Here is a 22,010-nt window from a genome sequence, read left to right as displayed (position 1 = left end):
GATTGGTAGAGATCATGTCCAAATGACTTGGGGGATACTTTACTATCATCATGAAGAGAGTAGGAAGTAAAGTAAGCTTTAACAGATGGTTTTAGAAATGACAAGGAAGGAACACATGTCACTGTTGACTATTTCAGTCTTTGGCAGTGATCGAGCTGGTGCCAGAGATGATGCTGGGTCTGCATCCTACACGGTTTCAATTCTTCCAAACCTGGAAAAGCTAAATTCTTCACACTTCTTTTCTAAGGTTAAAGTAGTGATACAGGTGTGTTTAATTCATAGGAATAACGCAAGCATTAAAGGAAAACAGTGTGGTGGCACACTGAGGGGTGACTACCTGCCTCTCCTCAGCCGCCATGTGGTTTCTATATGGCTGACACGACTGTTCCTGCTACTATACTGAAAACGTTCTATCCCAAGAAGAATTGCCTCATGCTAAATGTTTCCTCAGTTGAATTGGAGCCCAGGTAAGGTGACATATAGCTGTGTTCATTCTGTCAGACTGTGGGAGACATTTGAAAATATTGAAAAAGGGCAAGACCCATCCCCGGCTTATTTAATTTCCCTTCTCGAACAGTAGCAACAATGCCGAGAGAAAGTGAATTCGAAGCAACGCAGTTCCGTGGCAACACACACAACTTGATTATTGCAGTGTGGAAACAACTTGGCAAATATCACTTAGGCCCTTTCCTGCCTGGTAGGCAGAATAACTACCTCGATTTTTCAAGGTGATTAAGCTGATTAAGTAAGAACACTGTGATTCTTCATTCATTCATCTTCACTTAACCAGATGGAAAGGTCTTTTCCACAGACAAATGAATCCGAGGACTGAAATTCAGTTCAATTCTTCTTCCCTGCCCCCCACCCCCAGCACAGTGGACACCTCTCTCAGAGAGCCGACCTTTAATATAACTCTGATTCAGGGTTGTTCCTGTCTTCTTAATTGAAATGTTTAAGAGACTTTCTAGGAAAGGAGGCCTAGAACACTAACTTCTGAATGCCATTTAATCACTCTTTTCAATCAGTTCACATGTTTATTTATGAGAATTGCTGTACCTGTTAAATGTTGAATTGAAGGAATTGGAGGGGAGGAAGACCCTATTTGGAAGGGAAAAAAAAGAAAGAAAGAACCCTCAGAAAAGAGCCTTACCTGAAACATTTATGAACATCCATTGCAAACACTCTTAAAAACCGGTAAATTGCATTTTAATTATTTTTTAAATGTGCTGAAATTAAAGAGCATTTGGAAAGCAGTCATCTAGAATTGAGGAGGTACAAATTAATCACATGGTTACATTGAATATTCAAATATTCAGGGATCCTTAATGGAGCAGTCATAATTTTCAAGCAACATTAGAACTTCTTGGCACATGCTCAGGGTTGCTTGGAGCACATTTTCACACTGCGGAAATGTTTACGCAGCAGCCTATTTCTTCCAATAGAAGCACAATGAAAACTCAAACACAATAAATCATTTTCAAGGAAGAGAGATTCAAATGCCACAAGTGCTTTGACTCACTCTGCTTCAGGAGCAGAATTTATAAATTGAAGAACTTTTAAATTTGGGAGAACACAGTATTCTGGAAATGAGAAAAGCAAGGCCAATTGGATCCCAGGATCTTATTTGTGTGTCATTCTGCCTTAACCTTGGTAGCCAGTCACTCGCATGACCAATAGGCTGCCAAGGTATGATGTATGGGACAGTTACCTCATCTTGTAGCCTGCAGGGGGCCCCTCAGGGACATATAGACTTCCAAATGGTCTCCCATGTGTCCCTACACTATCATTCCAGTATAAAAATGAGATGAATGAAATTGAAAGTTGAAATGCATTAATTCTGGCTCTCCAATTGTTACATCAAGAAGAAAATGTAGGATTTCTACTCCACATACCAATTTCCATTTCTTCCCACTGTCAGTCACATGTCTTAGTCACTTTGAAATAAGGAGTCATGCAGAGTGGTAGAATACAATGCCCTGAAATAGGACACTTTGACATAAGGATTACTAGGGGTTAAAAAGCACATCAGAAACAGCAGATGCAAGAAAGACTTGCTAATCTTTCGTTTTCCTGCCTGAAACCAGGAGATAAAACTTTCCTATGAAAGATCTTCCTTGCACAAGGAGAAGCATCTTTTGAGGAGTAGGTCAAGGCTGAGAAAATTCTGTCCAAAGAACTCTTATCTTGTGCACCTTTGCTCAGAATTTAGCTGCTTTTGTACAACTTACTATTCTTTGTCCATTTGAGGGAGTAACAAAAACTCTTAACTGGTTCTTTGAATGCTACTTCCTCTTAAGGACTCCTGTGCTGTGTAAAACATAATCTTTCCTCCTAATAATGTATATTTGCCCAATCTCATAAACATATTTAGCTAGGTATATAATTGTATGTGCTTGTTATGTTTTCCTAGGTCCACTTTAGGCATTTATTCATATTTTATCATCTAATGCAAGAGTAGAGTGATCTGCAACCACAGTAAGCTCACTGCTACATATCGTGTACACTGATTATAATCTGTATTATGAATGTGTAGATACCCCAGGTTGCCTCTGTATCAAAGGGCCCTCCAGGAGATGTGCTATGTAATTGTCTTTGAGTTGCATTACAAATAACTCCCCAGGAGACACTGAAATTCAACCTTACTATCTACTAATACTGTGAAAAATAATGTCAACACTCCTTCTACTATTTGAAGCAAAAGCATATTCCATATTAGTTGACAATGTTTTTTTTTGTTTTGTTTTTGTTTTTTTTTTTTTTTTTTTTTTGGTTTTTCGAGACAGGGTTTCTCTGTGTAGCTTTGCGCCTTTCCTGGAACTCACTTGGTAGCCCAGGCTGGCCTTGAACTCACAGAGATCCGCCGGCCTCTGCCTCCCGAGTGCTGGGATTAAAGGCGTGCGCCACCACCGCCCGGCAGCTGACAATGTTTTACCATAAAAAATTAGTTTTCTTAAACAAAGCATCAGCAGCTACTTAATAATACAGCATTTATTCATTTATTTCAATTACTAGATAGTGAATGTTAAGGTATTTTGATATTTCATTCCTTTTGTGTGTGTGCATAGATGTGAGTGTGTTTCTTTGTACTGTGTGCCTGTGAACAATGGAGAAAAACTACCGGTACTGTCTTTACAAACATTGCCTACCTCCTTTGAGATTATGTTCTCTGGTTTGTCTAGATCTCACAAGTTAGGCCAAACTGGCTGATGAGGGAGCCCCAGCATCCTCCAGCCTCCTGAGCACTATAAGCATGTGTCATCACACCTACCATTTTACATGGGATCTGGGGTTTGAACTAAGGTTCCAGTGCTTGCACAGCATGCATTTTGCCAAGAGAGCCACTTTCCTCCTCCAGGACCATGTATTCAAATAACTAATGGTTCCTCTCTGTGGAATTGACAGAAGTTCCTTTTAGTATAATTCTAATCAAAGGAGCAGTTACTGATGTTTCCTTATGTTTCTTCTTTCCTTCAAGAACACCACATTAAGTCCAGCTGGCATCCATCTGGCACCTACATAGACATTAAACATTGTAATGACCCATTCCTTCTATTACCATAGAGGATTTGTGGGAAAGAAGCCTAAATGTAAGTTGAAACTAATGGAAGCCAACTTTATTAATAAACATATTTCTCTAAAATAGATTCAATATTGAAGAGAACAGGATTTTAGCCATATTTTTCCTCATATTAGTTTTATTGTTTAAACTATTTACCTCTTCACACAAATTCAATTTTTGTATTTTATGAGTTATTACATGTCATGAATCCATGCTAGTGTTTTTCACTTGTTTATAACTGGAAGGATGGATGTCTTCATCCTATAATTTTTTCATAGTTACAAATAGTGCAACGTCACAGCACAAAGATAACATAGACAAATAACAAAAAATGGTAGTTTCCAAAAGCTTTACCACCTTTCCTTATCTACCCTCCAGGCACTGATTAAGATGAACTTCAAATTAGGCATGGTGATGAACACCTTTAATCCCAGCACTCTGAGGCAGAGGCAGGTGGATGGATCTCTGTGAGTTTGAGGCCAGCATGGTCGACAGAGTGAGTTCCAGGACAGCCTGAGATAGATACACAGAGAGACTCAGTCTCAAAAAAAAAAAAAAACCCAAAACATAAATGAATGAATAAATAAATACATACATAAAAATAAAACTTAAAAAAGGAACAACTTGGAATATGTTTATTTGCTATTGCTATTCTATTTACTGGATTTACCACTTGGGGAGATACAAAAGAATTTCAATAGCACATCTGCTGTAAAAATGTTAAATCTGATTGGTTAGAAAATAATGTAGCCCTGAGGTGGTGGCACATGCCTTCAATCCCAGCACTGTGGAAACAGAGGCAGGCAGATTTCTGTGAGTTTGTTAGCTCCAGGACAGCCTGGGCTATACAGTGAACCCCTTTTCAAAAGGCAAAACAACAAAAAAAAAGAAAAGAAAGAGAAAAAGAAAGAAAGAATGTAAATATATAATAAAATAAATAGTGGAAGTTTAAACACCTGTTCTTTTTCTGGTTTATAAATCAAAAATATAAGTCTACACACAAATGAAAAGAGTAAATAAGTAAAATATATGTACATATACATATTCCAATCCCATTTCTCCTTGTAATTAGTTGTTCAATCTTGCCTCCATTAACCAATCACTCTGGACATCAACTTTTTCTTCTTCAAAATAAGTCTAAATTTGTCACAGAAGTTATTTGCTTTAACATGCAGTGATTAAGCTTGGAGGAGTCAGTAGGAAATGATCCTTAACATAATGAGATAGAGAAAAGGGAGCTTGGGGTGGGAAGGAACATACAAAATGGCCCTTGTGAGTTGAGGTAAACTGGAGACCAGAGGAGGAGAAATCTCCTTCCCACCGTCTTGAGAGGAAATCACCATGAGCTATGGTTTTGGATCAGACGGCTCCAGATGTGTCTAATACTTCTATGATGGTAATGGAGATGAAGATGATGAAAATAATGCAGAATATTTTGTGTTATAATAATACATCAGGATGTACCATCTGCCATTCCATTTTGAGCAAATCATCCCTCAGGCCATAACTACACTTGCCAGGTTTTACACGACATACAATACAGTTTTGTTCAAATAAAAAACACCTAAAATTGGAATGCCTTTGCCCCAGCAACAACAAAAAGAGAGTGTGATATCTTCATAAATATGTTAATTTGCCTCTTTCCTGGCTGAGTAAATGTAAAGGCCCATGCACAGGTTGACCCAATTAACAATATACAATTGGTTCTTTCAAACCCCACAGAGTGCCTTCCCCAGATGTTTTATATGAAGAATGAAAATTGCAGGGAACTCAGAATTTAGGGGAAAGTCAGATTAAAATAATAAAACCTATAAAAGAGCTTAATGTTGTTTTCAGTCATGAGAATAAAAATCAATAATGTATTACAAAAAGATAACATCTACTACATGTTATACAGTTTTAGTCAGTAATATAGAATCTCTAATAATTGATTTCCTTTTGCTGTCTTCTGATCATGATAAACTTCTCATGGTTTCACTGCTCTAAAGTTTGTTTGTTATATGTGTATCACATATTAAGGACATAATGAAGAACTTTCTTTTCTCATGGCTAGCCCTCAATTATTATCATGTACAGCTCGGACAGTTTCTAGGTGGTACCCAGTCACCTGGGGAGGCAGAAATAGAACAGAAATTTTACAATATCAAATGAAACAATTTTAAAATAAAGGTCAAAATATTTTATTAGAAATGCAGCCATACAATATTTTGCATGTGTTGGTTGGGGTGTACTTATGAATTTTTAAATGAAAATACTTGCTACCTTGTAGTTTATCATGAAACCCAACACCTGAATGGATTGAGAAAGAAAAATGTTGTTCTGGAGCAAGAACGTTTCTTGCCTTCCTCACCAAATCCAAAACTTAATCTTCCTGGCTCCCTTTTGGGTAATGCTTCTCAGAATTCACACGTAACACCTGTTTCAGGAGTTACCTAATATCATAGTAGCTTTCAACCTTTCCTTCATTTGCAATCCTTGAAGTTCTAAAGCATGTACTCTTTCCTACTTTTTTTTTCCTTCCAAAGATTCATGATGGGACTCTGCCACAATGCTTTGTTAATGCATTTCCCATCAAAAATATCAATGTCAGGCAGGGAGTGGTGGTGCATGCCTTTACATCTTTGGGAGTTCAAGGACTGCCTGGTGTACAAAGCTAGTTCCAGGACAGCCAAAGTTACACAGAGAAATCCTGTCTCAAAAAAATCAAAACATTGATGTCCTCTTAAAGCACATCTAAAAAACTCCTTCCTCATACTTAATATTAATTATTGAAGTTTCAAAGAAAGATAATCTGAAAATATTCTACCTGGATTTTATAAAAACAAAAAGAGAATGCATATTTTGGAATTGCTGTGTATAGTTTTCCTAGTTTAGGATTGAAATATAAAGATAAATAATACAATTGAAAACAATTAATAAAAAATGAAATAAAAGGAGGAAATCATGGCTACTCCTAAAGTATGGAGAAGATTTTTATTGTAGAGATAAGGGAGAAAGCAGGCAGAGAGAGGAGTCCAGGATGATCTTTGCCAGCTGACTAAACTGGACCATGAGAGGAGAGATGGGGAGGAAGACTGGGGAGACCAGGAGACCAAGAGGCACAAAGGACAAAAAAGGGCCAGCATAGCCAAAATGGCTGGATTATATAGGGAAGAGCAGCTGCAGGAAGGGCATCCTGGTCCAGTCCCTGGGCTGGAGAAGTTTAGGGTAGGGGACAGGGTATGCCAGCCAGGAGGACCCTCTTGGGGACTGAGGGATGCTGGGAGAACCTGGTGGCCAGTTTCAGCTTTGATTTGTTAATGGGCGCCTCAGCTGCTTGTCCAGTGTTTCTGCACCAGATGAATAAAAAAGGAAAGAAGGGAGGAAGGAACAAAGGAAAGAAGGAAGGAAGGAGGGAAGAAAGAAAGAAAGAAAGAAAGGAAGGAAGGAAGAAAGAAAGAAAGAAAGAAAGAAAGAAAGAAAGAAAGAAAGAAAGAAAGAAAGGAAGGAAGGAAGAAAGAAAGAAGAAAGACATGATTGCTTTCGGGTGTGGTGGAAGAGAACGCTGATTATAGATATGAGAGGGGATGTAAGAGCAAAAGTGGAACTGCTGACTAAGAGATGCTTCTGGGGCCAAGAGGCCAAGAGACAGGTGTAGCCAAAAATGGTTGTGATATGAAGGGATCAGGATAGGGGAAGGGAAGCAGAAGCCCCGCCCCTGGGAAGGAGAAGTTTAGGGTAGGGGTGCGGTGAGAAGTGCTGGGAGGTACCAAGCACAGGTACCAAGTGAGACTTGTTGCATTGCTTTGAGAGCTAACAAAATTTATGTAAAATTATAATTAGCAAAGTGTCAATATACTGTTTATTTATTTTCCAGACATCTATTCACTTATATTAATATTCTTGAAGAAAACAAAGCCTTAGACTTTACTATGTACTCTTGAAATATTCCCAGTGACTATAAGGATATAGTGCAGGTCCTCAAGGGTTAAAATAAACAAGCTTCTTTACAGAAAACCCTGCTCCTTTGCCAATACCAAACTTTCAGAGCACTAAATTATTCATCTTTATTTGAAAAATATTATGGGCTAACAGCTGAACAAATAAAATAGCATGTTAAAATTGTAGTTATTGGTATCTAAAAGCATGAAAATGGTTTTTAAACTGTTATGAGAGTGTTTTTACCTTATTCTACAAACTGCTAATGTTCCAATAAGAGTCATTCAGATTTACAGAAATGAGGCCAGTATAAGTGGCAAGATACTAAACTGAGAGTTGGGACTTTCTTATACATGCAGAAGCCATAAAGTCATACGTTTTAAACATGTATTTTCTGCCTCTATTTTTTCATATGTAAAGTGAGGGGGTCTCTTCAGAGAGCCTGAACTGAGGCGAAGTGGAGTTGATTTTCCTCTTCAGCTTGCTCCCCAACCTCCCTCACCAATCACCCTGTTTAAAATTCCACCCTTAGTACATCTCTTGACATTCCATCTTCCAGAAGTGATATTATAAAGAAAAGAATGTATCCCCAGTAGAGACAGGAAGGGAATCATGGCAGGAAGAAAGATTGAGGGGTTTTAAGTCAATAATCCAGACAAAGGCCAAATCTCGTTCAGCTGAAGCAGGCCATAAGAGATAAAAGCTTCAAACAGTTTTGTTGTTCTTGGTACTTTCTGATTCACAGGCTTTGTCCTCTTTTTTTTTTTTTTTTTTTTCCAGGATAAAGAAGGCCCTGGACGTGTTCTTTTGTTTCATAAAGAAACAAATGGACTTTGAATATTCCCCCTGGATTGAAGGTACTTCTTCACATTAGCATTTCCTAAGTAGTTACTGTAAATAAGTAGTTATTCCTCAAATAGTTGCCTGGTAGTTATTCACATTTGCAGGGCAGCTGACAGGCTACAAGCAGGAAAACAAAGCAAGACAAAACAAAAGAAAGCAGAAGGACTTCAAAGGCCTCCTTTCTCTTTTGCTTGACCATAAAACAGATCAGCTCTGAATTTAGCTAGAGAAAATGAGATAACAAAGCCAGCCAATACCTGAAGGCTAGGGTGGAGTCTAAGTGGAAGGCTGTGGAGCACCTGTTCCAGGCATCAGGCACTCCATCCAACTGCATAGCCCTCATCCTGAGTGCTGTCATTAATTGACTTCTTCATCATGCATTTCTTTTTTATGTAGTGCTTTTCTTTCTTAACTAATTTTTAAGTGGGCTGGGGAGGTGGCTCTATAGGTAAGGTTCTTGCCATGCCAAGTTCCTGAGTTTGGATCCCCAACACCTATGTAAAAAGCTGAACATGGTAGAACATCTCTGTAACCTGAGTACTATCCAATTAGGGAGAAGCACCTGTATAGTGATCTTTTATTTGTACTAAAATGTGATTTGTATGTTAATAAATAAAGTTGCCCAGGGGTCAGAGCTATTAGAGCCATAGCAAAAGCTGTGAGGTCGTGGTGCATGCCTTTAATTCCAGCACTTGGTAGGCAGAGCTAGGTAGATCTCTGTGTGTTCAAGGATACAGCCAGCATTGGAGACACACGTCTTTAATCTCAATACCAACCATAGAGGACCTGGAGGTCTCTACAGACAGGCAGTGACGAGGCAGTCATGTGGTTGGGTTTACAACCAATGAGAAGGCAGAACAGAAAGTCTATATAAAGACAAAACTACAGGAAGTAGTTCTCTTGGCTGAAGAGGCTAGCTGCAGCAGACGGGTAAGGCTCTTAGCTTTGATCTCTTGCTTTCCTCTTTGCATTGGTTCTGTGTTTCTTATTTAATAAGACAGTTGGTTACATCTACACACCTGAAATTGACTTCTAGTTTCTACATGCATGAACACATACAAGCATGCACAACTTCATGCTCATGTGCACATACCTGCAATAAATAAGTTGTACAATCTCTCTCTGTCTCTGTCTCTCTCTTTCTCATACACACATACACACACACACACACACACACACACACACACACACACACACACACACTTTAAACTAATCTTTAAATTTAATACATATTATTGATAGGTAGTGAGTTAAGCTGCCATTGTAATAAAGTCAGATCAGGCAGAATTAATAAATCTAGGTTTAATCTGAGCAGAGAATTCCCAGGTGTTCCCAGGGGAAGAGGAGAAGTCATGAGGGAAAACCATGAGAGGGAGAGGTCTCCAACAATTTTAATGGATTTCATTATGGCATTCTCATATGTAAATATCATCATCTTTTATTCTTGTTAATCCCTCCCCATCACATATTTCTAATTACTTTATTGCCTCATTTACACTGAAGTCTGATCTACTGTAGCAGCTAAAATGACTCAATTTTTGACAAAAGCAACCATGGTGGCGGGTGGGCAGGGGCTGTCAGCATCTTGAGTCTGTTAAAACATTCCAGGAATGTGAAAGACCTGAGATGTTATCTCACACCTGCAAAAGTGCAATTGTGGCTTTTGCCTTTGAATATCCCTACTTCTCCAGAGCAAGGGGACTGTGGTCAGCTGCAGGTTAAATAAAACTCAGCTGATTAAAATCTTAATAGAGTCCAGGTGGTCTTTCAGTGTTCTCAGAACTCCCCAACATTTGAAGGTTCCACCAACAAGGTACTGGGAGAACCCCAACTCAGGGGTGCTAGTTCAAGAGAGACCTTGAAACAAGTCAAGGTAGAGGACTTAGAGGCTCACAGGAGCCCTTAGAACATGACTGTCATAAATTAGGGGGCCATTGATCTGAGATAGGCCTACACACAGGGTCAAGCCTGCCTGTGGCCTGTGGGAGTCTAAGTAGTAGCTGATGCAAATTTAAGCAAAAAAAAAAAAAAAAAAAAAAAACCCAAAACACAAACAAAACAAACAAACAAAAACTAAAAACTGCTGACTGATGCAAGCTAAGAATGGACAGACTTATAAGCAATTCTGGGATCTGGACTTCTGAGTCGACCTAAGGTAGTTTGGATGCAATCTTTAACCCAGTCCCAAGGGACAACAATGTTCCATTAGAAGCTCCACCTCAGCCTCAGACCTACTCCTCCCTCTCCAAACCCTGCCCCTCAGAAAACCCTTCAAACTGTGACTTCTCCCCTGGAGCTATTCAAGACCTCTCCTGCAGGGCATTTAAGCTCTGGTTCCCTAGACCTGCCATGTGACTTCTCCTTCTCCCTTTCCCCAAGATCACCCAGGATGCTTTGCTCAGATTAAACTTGGTCCCTTACCTTTTAATTCAGCTTGATTTGGCTTATTGCATCACTAGAGAAACCTAGTACCTGGGATTCAAAATACTTATCAAGTAGGAGCTATCATCCTGTATGGTGATATATGTGGACCCTAATAAACTTTCCTGATGATCAGAGGACAGAGCCAGCCACTAGATTAGACATAGAGGTCAGGCAGTGGTGGTACACACATTTAATCCTAGCACTCAGGAGGCAGAAATCCATCTTGATCTCTGTGAGTTCGATGCCACACTGGAACAGAGCCAAGCCAGGCAGTGGTGGCACACACCTTTAATCCTAGCCCATGTTGGGTGCCAAATGTTGTTAGAATCTTAGATGGTCTTTTAATAATAATAATAATAAAAACCCCAGAGTCAGCTATCAGAGTGAAAGCTGAAATATCAGAGAAGCAGTACAGCCAGCAACTAGTTCTGGCCTCTATGGAATCCTGAGTCTAAGGAGAGTGAGTTCCTGTTTCCTTATGCCGTATATACCTTTCTCTGTCCAGACATCACTTCCTGGGATTAAAGGCATGCATGCTTCCTAATACTGAGATTAAAAGTACAGGCCACCACTGCCTGGCTCTGTTTCCAGTGTGGCCTTCAACTCACAGAGATCCAGATGGATCTCTGCCTCCTGAGTGATAGAATTAAGGGTATGTGCCACCACTGCCTGACCTCTATATCTAATCTAGTGGCTGGCTCTGTCCTCTTATCCTCAGTCAAGTTTATTAGGGTACATAATATATAACCACAATCCTGTTCCCTTGGTTGGAATTCAAGTGTATGAGTGATTATTGAAGGTGGCCACCATCAGTCTGTATTAGTTTGGTCCCCAATATCTGTATTGTTCCTCTTTTTTGTCTGGTGGATTTGTGTTTCTGGCATGCCCATCAGTTTTGTTGCAGACATGGGATCCTGCTGGAGTACAGCCAATATCTCTCTGGGCTGTGTGTTGTATCATTTTCAGGAGTTCTGTGAGGTAGATTACTGAGTTAAGGTGCCTCTTGGAAAGTTCCATTACTCTTTGTGAACTAGAGTGGCTCTCTTTTAATATGGAATGGCCAGATGTGAAGCTGATCAATCTCCAAACTGCCCTAAGAGTCAGGTGTACCCTGTTCACCCTGACCAGCTCCCCTGCTTGGACTGCTGGCTCTCTGATGGCTGGCTCTTGGTTCTCCTCTACCTCTACCCTGGCTACAATGTTGCACCCTTAAACAGGGCTCTACTGTTTTAATCATCAGGCCTCTGACTGAGAAGCTTGGATCCCCAGTTCTAATCCTCAGGGAGGAAGAAGACATTCCTCATCCTACCACCCTCACACCCAGCTGGTTCAGATCTGTTCTGCCCTCTGCTCCAAGAGCTCCAGCCCCTATAATCTACCCTACCCTGTTCTTTTATCTGAACACCTGGAACCAGGTAGATTATGCTCTGCCTCAGCCAAGCCAGACCTCACCTCTCTGGCTTTCTTTTCCTCTTGAAGAGGCACCTACTAACAGAAACTCCCCCACCTCAGGGAGAGAGAGGGGGGTCCTACATACTCCTTTTCAACCAATTATCTGTATAACTGGAAAACTCAGTTCCCTCCTTTTTCTGTAAAACTCCAGACCCTTACTAGTTTGGTGGAAACTGTTTCTTTACTCATCAGCCAGCATGGGCCAACTTCCAGCAACTCCTAGGCACCCTGTTCACAGCTGAGGAGAGGGACCAGATTTAACTGAAGCCTACAAAGCCATAGAAGGCTCTGAAGGAAAAGGGGGAGGACACTGAGGCAAGAGTCAAGTGGATCTTGCCTTCAACTTGACCAAACTGGGATCATAAAACTGACCAAGGTAAGGGAATTCTAGACACCTATCTCCAGGCCCCACTGACTGGAATGAAAGCTGCAGCTAAGAAGCAAACTAAACCCTCAAAGGTGTCAAAGTGTCGGATGTTATCCAGGGAATTAAGAGTCTCCCACTGGGTTTCTGGAGACCCTCCAGGAGGCTTACAGGAAATTAATCCCCATTGACCTTGATGCTCCAGCAGGCTATTAATATTGCCTTTATGACTCAGTTGGTGGCCCTAGACATTTGCAGAAAGTTGCAGAAGTTTGAGGACTTCAAAGAAATTACTGGGTGGCAATTGTTAGAAATAGCTTAAAAGAGTTTCAACAATAGAGATCCAGAAGAAAAATAGGATAGAAGACTAGCTCTAGTAATGGTGACTGCTTTGAAAGAAGGAGAAGACAGGGAATGAAAGTACCCTAAGTGGGCAACTTAACCTGAGGCCAGGCTAGACAAAGACCAACATGCTTATTGCAAGGAAAAGGGACACTGGAAGAATGAATCTCGGCAGTGTAGGTAAAGAAAAGGAGAAAAGCCCTCAAACTTACATGCACTTGAATGTTACCCTCTTGCAGTATATGAACGATCTTCTCACTGTTACCCATGCCATGGAAGAATGTCAACAAGCCACTGAAAAACTGCTTGAAATGCTCCAGCAATTGGGTTGTCACATATCTTCCAAGAAGTCCCAACCTTGTTCTAACAAGGTAACTTATTTGGAGTACTGTCTGGAAAGCAGCAGGAAATTGTCCCTGAGAAGGATCTAAGCTCTCTTAAATATCCCTGAGCTGCACTATAAGAGGCAGGTGAAGGTTTTTTGGGAATGGTTGAATACTTCAAATTATGGACACCCAGCTTTGGAGAAATAGCTAAACCATTATACCAGAGCACTCATGCACACACACACACACACACACACACACACACACACACACATACACACACACACACACACACACACACACACACACACACACACACACACACACATACAAGCACCCTGGGTGGGGGGGTGGCCCTCTGAATTGGGAAAAGGAAGGAAAGGAGGTATTCCAAAACCTTAAGGTGTCACTGATGTCAACCCCAGCCTTGTGACTGCCTGGCATAACCAAAGCTTTCGGCCAGTTTGTAAATGAACAGCATGGAGGGGCCAAGGGTGTCTTGCCCCAAACTCTTGGACCCTGGAGAATGACTGTGGCATATCTGTCTAAATACTTTCACTCTGTTGCAACACAGTACCCTGCCTGCATTTGGGTCATTACTGTCATGGTGTTGCTGCTACTGTGCTGCTGCTGAAAGTGGCTGATAAACTGACTATGGGGACAGGAGTTGGCCATCACAAGCCACTGAATGTTCTATATCAAATGCTTAAATCACTGACTATCAGGCTTTCCTTCTAGATACCTTGAGAATCAGTTTTTCACCTTCTGCAGTACTGAATGCAGCATCCCTATCCCTCTTTCCTGACTCCAGAGAGCAGCCAGCCTGTGACTGTATCCAGGTTATTGACCACCTGCAAGACTGGAGACTGGACCTTTGAGAACATTCCCCAGGGAAAGAAGATGTAACCCTACATACAGACAAAAGCAGCTCTATACTGGAAGGGGTCAGCGATGCAGGAGTGGCCATAGTGACACTCTCCAAGATAATTTGGGCCCAATTCCTGGCTAGGTAACATCATCCCAGAAAGCAGAATTAATAGGTTAATAGATGGGGAAATGGTCCCACAGTTAATAGTTGTCCTGGCAGCCAGTATGCTTTTGCTACTGCACATGTCCATGGTGTATTATATCACTCTGCACCTACTTATCTTGGCTGGAAAAAGAGTTCAAAAACAAGGAGGAAATCTTTACTCTTTGACAGCCATTTGGCTACTAAAACAACTTGCCTTTTTTCGATGCCTCAACACCAGAAAGGACATTCCTCTGAGCCTGAGGCAAGAGATTTACAAAGGCCAGAGCAAAAAAAAAAAAAAAAAAAAAAAAAAAAAAAAAAAGGCTGACAAAGAGACAGTGAGGCCACTGTAATACCAGGTTCCTCCTAGATTCTCATCCTCCTGCTGGCACCAGACCTATTGAGCATTCCGAATACATGGATGAAGAAGAAAAATGGGCATTACAACAGGGGCCCACTAAGACAGAGGACTGTTGAGTTCTTCTGGACTGATGCCCTGTTCTACTCAGAGCTCTGGGACCATCTCTTCTCTCTCAGATTTAACAAAGCTCTCATTTGGGCTCCACCAAGCTGAAGGAGCTAATCAGAGAAAGGTATTTCTTGCTTCATCTGGATGAGAAAGTCTAACAGATTACCTACCTTTGTGCTATCTGGGCTTCAGGTAAACCCAAGGAGGCAACTGTACCTCCAGTACCTATGGGAGTCCATTGAGTGGACTTAGTCCAGGTAAACACTGGGAAGTGGACCTTTCTGAAGTCGCTGCAACAAGGTTTGACGACCAGTATTTGCTAGTCTTTGTAGATACTTTTTCAGGATGTGCTGTGGGACAATGCCCTTGTACACTTGTTTAATAAAGCGCTGATTGTCCAGTAGCCAGGCATAGGCAGGGCAAGCAGATGAGGAGAATTCTGGGAAGAGGAAGGGCTGAGTTAGGAGTCGCCAACCAGACACACAGGAAGCAAGATGATAAGGCAGAACTGAGAAAAGGTACCAAGCCATGTGGCTAAACATAGATAAAAATTATGGGTTAAATTAAGTGTAAGAGCTAGTCAGTAATAAGACTGAGCTAATGGCCAAACAGTTATAATTAATAGAAGCCTCTGTGTGTTTACTTGGGGCACATGAGTGGAAGAGACTTGTTCCAACTGCCGGTCAGCTGGGACACAGAAAAACTTCCGACTACAAGGTTGGATAGAGGCTTAGGTCAGAAAGAGCTAATGTAGTCATAAAAATATGGCCAATGGAAGTCATTCCCTGATTCAGCCTTCCTTACTCTTTGGGATCAGACCACAGCTTAGCCTTCATGGCTAAAGTGTCACAAGTGACTAAAATTCTAGGAATCCTTTGTAAATTGCACTGTGCCTATAGTCCCCAGAGTCCATGACAAATAGAGCTAATAGATTTATAAAGAAACATTAACCAAATTTTGGGCAGAAACTGGCAATAGGTAGGAATGGTGGATTGAACTACTCCCCATTGTTCCTTTCAGAATCAGGTGCTCCACTTTTCAAGACAATCACAATTCAAAATAACGTTTGGTAGTCCATCTCCACTAATCCCTGTAAAAGGAAGCCCACATCCCATTGAAATGTCTAATTACTCCTTCCTCAGGTCTCTTCAGGTCTTGCGACAAGTTTTTTGAAACATTTGGACTGCCTCTCACCTCCATCACCCGTGTCAGCCCTGACAGAATCAGTACCAAGTTCTAGCCTACAGAAACCTGGTCTAGGTTCACTGCCTGACCATCGGGACCCTAGAGCCTTCCTTGAAGGAATTATACCCTGTGATCTAGATGACACTCACAATATTGAGGTAGCAGGGACTGGAGCTTGGATCCATCACTTCCATTTAAAAGCAGACATGACTAACTATGAAAAGGGTGAAAAATGGAAGGTACTGTGGGGCTCCCAGCACCCCCTAATGGTGAGATTCATTCATATCTTGCACTCAGACTGATGCCAAGGTTGGGAATCTTTACAGATGATTTTCATATGTGGTCAACTAGAGATGTTGAGACCTGGAAATTGTTCCAGACTTCAGACAGAAAAGAAAGTGTTTTCTGGAACACTACCTCCCAACCTGTGTTTAGATTTGACATGTGTGATTTCTTTGGTAAGAATGAACTCAGGGCCAAATGAGGAAATTACTATTCAACTTACCCAGGGTTTGTGGGACTAAAATTCAGAAACTGCTGCTATGGTATTTGCAATTTTATGCATGCACAGCAAATGAGCTGACCACTGGCATAAGTGGAAAAGAGATTGTCATTGCTCCTCTACAGGCTGCAAGACTAAGTCTGCCTGGGGTGGATAAAGACCCATACATTCCCATTCAATGGTAATTCCTTCCTAAGATTGTTGTTGGGGTTTAAGCCTGGGACCTGCAACCCGTTACTTTAAGGGTTATGGCCTGGAAAGAATTGAATGCTAAACACTGGCTACAGGCTGAACCTGAGGGTTCTATCTTGAATTTAAAGGCTGTGGAAATAATTCTGGTGTGGAATTCACCATACAGAAAAAGATACCACCCCACAAGGCCAATCCTATAGGTATAGGAAGAAGCTGATTGTTTCCACCAAAACCAAGATTAGCTCCCTCTCCCCTTCCATCCCAGACTACTCAATCCATAGTAATAGAGCAAACCTCAGGTCCCACTGAGGGCAGTTACCCAACTCTTGTAACTATACTTTCATGGCAAAAATTGGTCCCAATTTCAAATGATATCCCTGAGCTTGAGATCTGTTTTAGTCAGTGTTCTATTGCTATAAAGAGACATCATGTCCATGGCAACTCTTATGAAGGAAAGCAATTAATTTGGGCTGGCTTACAGTTCCAGAGGTTTATTTCATTATTAGCATGGCAGGAAGCATGGCAGCACACAGGCAGACATGGTACTGGAGAAGGATCTGAGAGTTCTACACCCAGATCCACAGGCAGCAGGAAGAGAGACATTGAGCCTGGCTTGTGCTTTTAAAAGCTTACAGACTATGCCCAGTGATGCAGTTACTCCAATAAGGCCACACCTACTCCAAGATGGTCATTTGAGAACATGGAGCCCACGTTCTCAAACTTGGGTTGAGTCACAACAGGTGTTGCCTACATTATCTGCCAGTGCCAAAGTTTGAGGCTGTCTGATCACTGTATACTCACTCTTTTATCTCTAGATTTTGCCTGTGAAGAGACTCTATATTGAATAAGAACTTTAAAATGAAGGTTAGAATAGAATAACAGTTTTCTAAATGGTAGGTAATATGTTCTTTGGTATTTCTAGTACCTAGAAAAGCATTTGATTAGAAAACATTCATGGAATGTTTTATTAACAGATAAAAATAAATTAGTTATACATCAAGGTTTATTACTGCTCTATTTATGGAAGCATGGAAATGGAACCAACATGGGTGAAACCATATGAAGTTGGTACTTGAACAACAGCTCCATTAAGAAAGCCTGTCTCAAATAGCCAAACCAATGGAAATGCATGAACTGTGAACCAATGGCTGAGGAGCTCCCATGGAACTGGACCAGGCTCTCTGGATTAGTGAGACAGTTGATTAGCTTGAACTGTTTGGGAGGCCCCCAGGCAGTGGAGCCAGGACCTGTCCTTGGTGCATGGGCTGGCTTTTTTGGAGCCTGGGGCCTATGCTGAGACACTTTGCTCAGCCTTGGTATAGGGAGGAGGGGACAGGACCTGCCTCAACTGAATCTACCAGGCTTGGCTGACTCTCGAGGCGAGACCTTGCCTTGGAGGAGGTGGGAATTGGGGGTGGATTGGGAGAGAAGGTTGGGGGGTAGGAGGAGGGAGGACAGGGGAATCCATGGCTGATATGTGTAATTAAGTTAATTATAAAATAAAAATATTTTTTTAAAAAAGAAAGCTGTCTCTGCTTCAACCAGATACTGCTATAATGCTATATAACAAAACAACCATACAATACCAGTGTAGTACAGCAATAAGAACATTTTGTTTTTGTCATAGATTGTGAATCAGGTAGGACTGTACTTTCAAGGGTGTAGGCAAAAGTTTCTGTTCTGTCAACAACTCCCAAATACCCAGCAGCTGCTTCCTAAATGACTACACAGAAGCTTATATTAATTAGAAGTGCTCGGCCATTAGCTCAGGCTTATTACTGACTAGCTCTTTCACTTAAATTAACCCATAATTCTTATCTATGTTTAGCCATGTGGCTTGGTATCTTTTCTCAGTTCACCATTCTTATCTTGCTTCCTCTGCATCTGGCTGGTGACTCCTGACTCCCCCGTTCCTCCTTCCAGCATTCTCCTAGTCTGTTCGCCCCACCTAGACTTCCTGCCTTGCTATTGGCCAATCAGTGTTTTACTAAACCAATTCGAGTAACAAATCTTTACAGTGTACAAGCATTATCCCACAGCACAAGGGAACAGTTGAAGCAGCTTTGTTCCATGAGTCCTGTTTAACATCTCTTCCGTGTGTCTGACCTCATACCCTAGAGTGGCAGATTTACTGAGAATCTTTGCTTCTTATATGCAAGCCAAAGAAAAATGGAAAAGGGCATGGGAAAAGTTTCTTAAAATCTAGACTTTTTAAATAGAACTTTATGGCTAACTATAGGTTCTTCCTACCTATCACTACAACCAACTCTCATGGATAAACACAAAGTCTTCTTCATACCCAGCAATGAACAGAGGTTTGTCCTATGTTGATTTTCCAGTGATTTTTATCACTACAATTATAAACCTTTGCCCTTCTTATTCTTTTAAGAAAATAGATTTATTCTCCTGTTGTATTTTATGCAATATAATATTATTTAAATATTATGTTTGCTCTCCCTAAGAACTATTACATGCTAAAAAATTAGCTTATCAACAAAAGCTATTTTATACTATTAAAAGCCATTTATCCTACTCTGAATTAAATGTATTCACTTACAAACAAAGGCATATGAATGAACATTGTTACCATCATAAAAACGTCTATTTATATTTTAATCTTAGCTGTAGAGCAACAAAGACAGAGATGATTTTAAATCTCTATTTATTATTCTTGGGTTGAAAACTGAGGCTGGAATTTAACACAGAATGGGAAAGGGAGGGTGATACAGAGGGAGAAGGAAAGGGAGAGAGTAGGGATGGCTAACAACAAAACTGTTCGAGAAGATATGGGGAAATATTTTGTTTGCTTACAAATGACTATATATAAATGTATGTCTATTAGCAATCACATACACACACATATATACACACATGCACACACACTATATATGGATATGTATGTATGTGTATTGTATGTATAGTTGGCATGAAGCTCTGCCACTTGGATTGTTAATTCTACTGCCAAGAGCCATATGCTAAGAAAACCCCAGTAGTGCCAGGCCCTCCCTTTGATCTGTGGGTTAAGGGAGTTAAAGAAACTCCAAATTTATATCAACTATTGTCATTGTCTTTGGTTGCTTCTGAGAATCTGAAGTTAAGATTCTGTCTCTGAAGACACTGTGCACTCCAGATGTGGGACTTGGGGGACTGGAGCTGTAAACCAAGCCAACTATCTGTGACTGGTGAGATCATGGACCAAGAGGATAGCCTCTATTGGCACATTCCTAAACTAGTGAAATTTCTGACTGCATTCTAAATACTTATCATCATACCAAGAGATGAGTGTAGCTCTCACCCTTCATCAAAGAAGCTTGTTTTCACAGTAGATGGAGAATATTACAGAAATCCACATCTAGTCAAAATGCAAAGGACAACTGATTTTGAGATTCCCAACTCTAACTGATACATCTGCAACATGATCTCTACAGGTAAGGCTCAGGGTATATCACAGAGGAGGAAACAGAAAGACAGTAAGAGCCAGAAAACTCTTGATGCATATGCCACATATATACATGTTTTCTACATATGACAGGGGGGCTGCACCCATGAAATCTCAAAAATACGGTTGCCTAAACAAAACCCATGCAAGGACAACACCAGGTGAAATGTCAGCATGGATGGGGAAATCTCACAAGGTACTACTCATAAAGAGCTGCAGGCATTTAATGGCTATGGACTCAATAGGCTGCATACACACACGCATACACACATGCACACACACACACACACACACATACACACACACACGTACATACATAGACACACACACACATCACATGTGTGTGTGATGTGTGTATGTGTTTGTGTATGTGTAATAACAATTACAAAAGAGGTAATGAATCTGAAAGGAAATGGAAGGAAGGGAGGAGTTTGAGAGGAGAGAGGGAAGGGTAGAAATGATATAAATACAGTATTAATTATGAGAAAAACAAAAACACAAAATCAAAATTGAGTTATAAAAATAGACATTATATTTACTTAATTATTGGCTAATATTCAGAACCACCAATTTGTAGATTACATTTTTTTCAGTTCACAAGAATTCCTAAGAGCACATGATATTGCAGAGAAAGTATTAAATAAACATCTATGAAGTCCAAAAATTGTGAATGTATATACATATCAATTTGTATACATAAATAGAACAGACACCACAAGCTTTATGACATTCAAACAATGGGAAAATGGGATAGTAGATGACGCTGAAAAGCATGCTTATATCAATTGAGTTGGGCAGGAAGTAGCTATAATCTAGTTCACAGTAGAAATAGTTATTTCTTAGCTGGGCGGTGGTGGCACACGCCTTTAATCCCAGCACTCGGGAGGCAGAGGCAGGCGGATCTCTGTGAGTTCGAGGCCAGCCTGGGCTACCAAGTGAGTTCCAGGAAAAGGCGCAAAGCTACACAGAGAAAACCTGTCTCGAAAAAAACCAAAAAAAAAAAAAAAAAAAAAAAAAAAAAAAAAAAAAAAAGAAATAGTTATTTCTAAGTTATATTCAATATTTCCTAAATTTAAGTGGGCTTAGATTATATTATTATTCTGAAGAAAGTATAAATATTCTACCATGTAAAATGCACTCAAAATGCTCTGCCATCTTGGAGAGGGAGTAGGAACCCATGGTAGCCACTGTTGGCATGTTAGATAAAGGAAGCATGGTTTTTGTTGTCCCTATTATCTTAAAGCAATCAATATCTTTTTCTTTTGTGGAGGTACTAGGGGATCATGGTCTAATATATATAACTGTATATTCAGAGACAAGGTTCAGGACGTCATTAGTAAGGGATGTGAAAGTTGTACAATCCTACATCCGGTGTGCTACAAGCACAAAAAATGGTGAATAATGTACACATATATGAATGTATTCACACACACAAACGTGTAGATTTAATAAATATTATATATGTGTGTGTGCATATATAGAGAAGCAGAGAGATAGGGAGGGAGGAAGGGAGGAAGGGGAGAGAGAAGAGAGGAAGAGGGAGAGGGAGAGGGAGAGGGAGAGGGAGAGGGAGAGGGGGAGAGAGAGAGAGAGAGAGAGAGAGAGAGAGAGAGAGAGAGAGAGAGAGAGCACAAGAGCAGGAGAGAGGGCCAAATCCAGAAGAGAAAATGCTGCTGTTACCCTGGTAATCCTATAGGTATAGGGGGAACTTGACTTTAGCCCTTTACCATCACTGCTCTTGAGATTAGAAAGAATGACTGAACTCGGTATTAGGTGAGGGAGCCACTTTTTAAAAAATTTGTTTTGTTTTTAATAATAAGATTATTTGATTGTATTTTTAGCACATTATACATTCAGAAATATGGGGTATTTTTTTACTTAGGGGACACAGAAGCAAGAGCGCAACCCTGTACCAAAATAACAGAAAATAGCATGAAGACCTGAAATGTGGAGAAAGGATTCTTGTCAATGTGTGTCCAAATA

At 40.5% G+C, this 22,010-nt stretch overlaps 1 protein-coding gene across 21 annotated transcripts in view; it reads right to left on the bottom strand.

The window, feature by feature from the left end:
* Positions 1-22,010, bottom strand: part of Lingo2 (leucine rich repeat and Ig domain containing 2) — a 1,194,974-nt gene that overhangs the window by 561,147 nt on the left and 611,817 nt on the right. The window contains exon 1 of one of the 21 annotated variants that reach the window (XM_052716821.1): positions 1,057-1,074. The exons of the other annotated variants lie outside the window; for them this stretch is intronic. The gene's annotated coding sequence lies outside the window, so the exon portion shown is untranslated. Of the gene's footprint in view, positions 1-1,056; positions 1,075-22,010 lie in introns of those variants that run through there. 21 annotated transcript variants of the gene reach the window in all.

The sequence above is a fragment of the Peromyscus californicus genome, unplaced genomic scaffold (assembly GCF_007827085.1).
Source record: "Peromyscus californicus insignis strain IS unplaced genomic scaffold, ASM782708v3 Scaffold_5__1_contigs__length_169319896, whole genome shotgun sequence".
Taxonomy (NCBI): domain Eukaryota; kingdom Metazoa; phylum Chordata; class Mammalia; order Rodentia; family Cricetidae; genus Peromyscus; species Peromyscus californicus.
The sequence above is the reverse complement of the archived record's forward strand: the minus strand, read 5'-3'. Positions and strand labels throughout refer to the sequence as shown.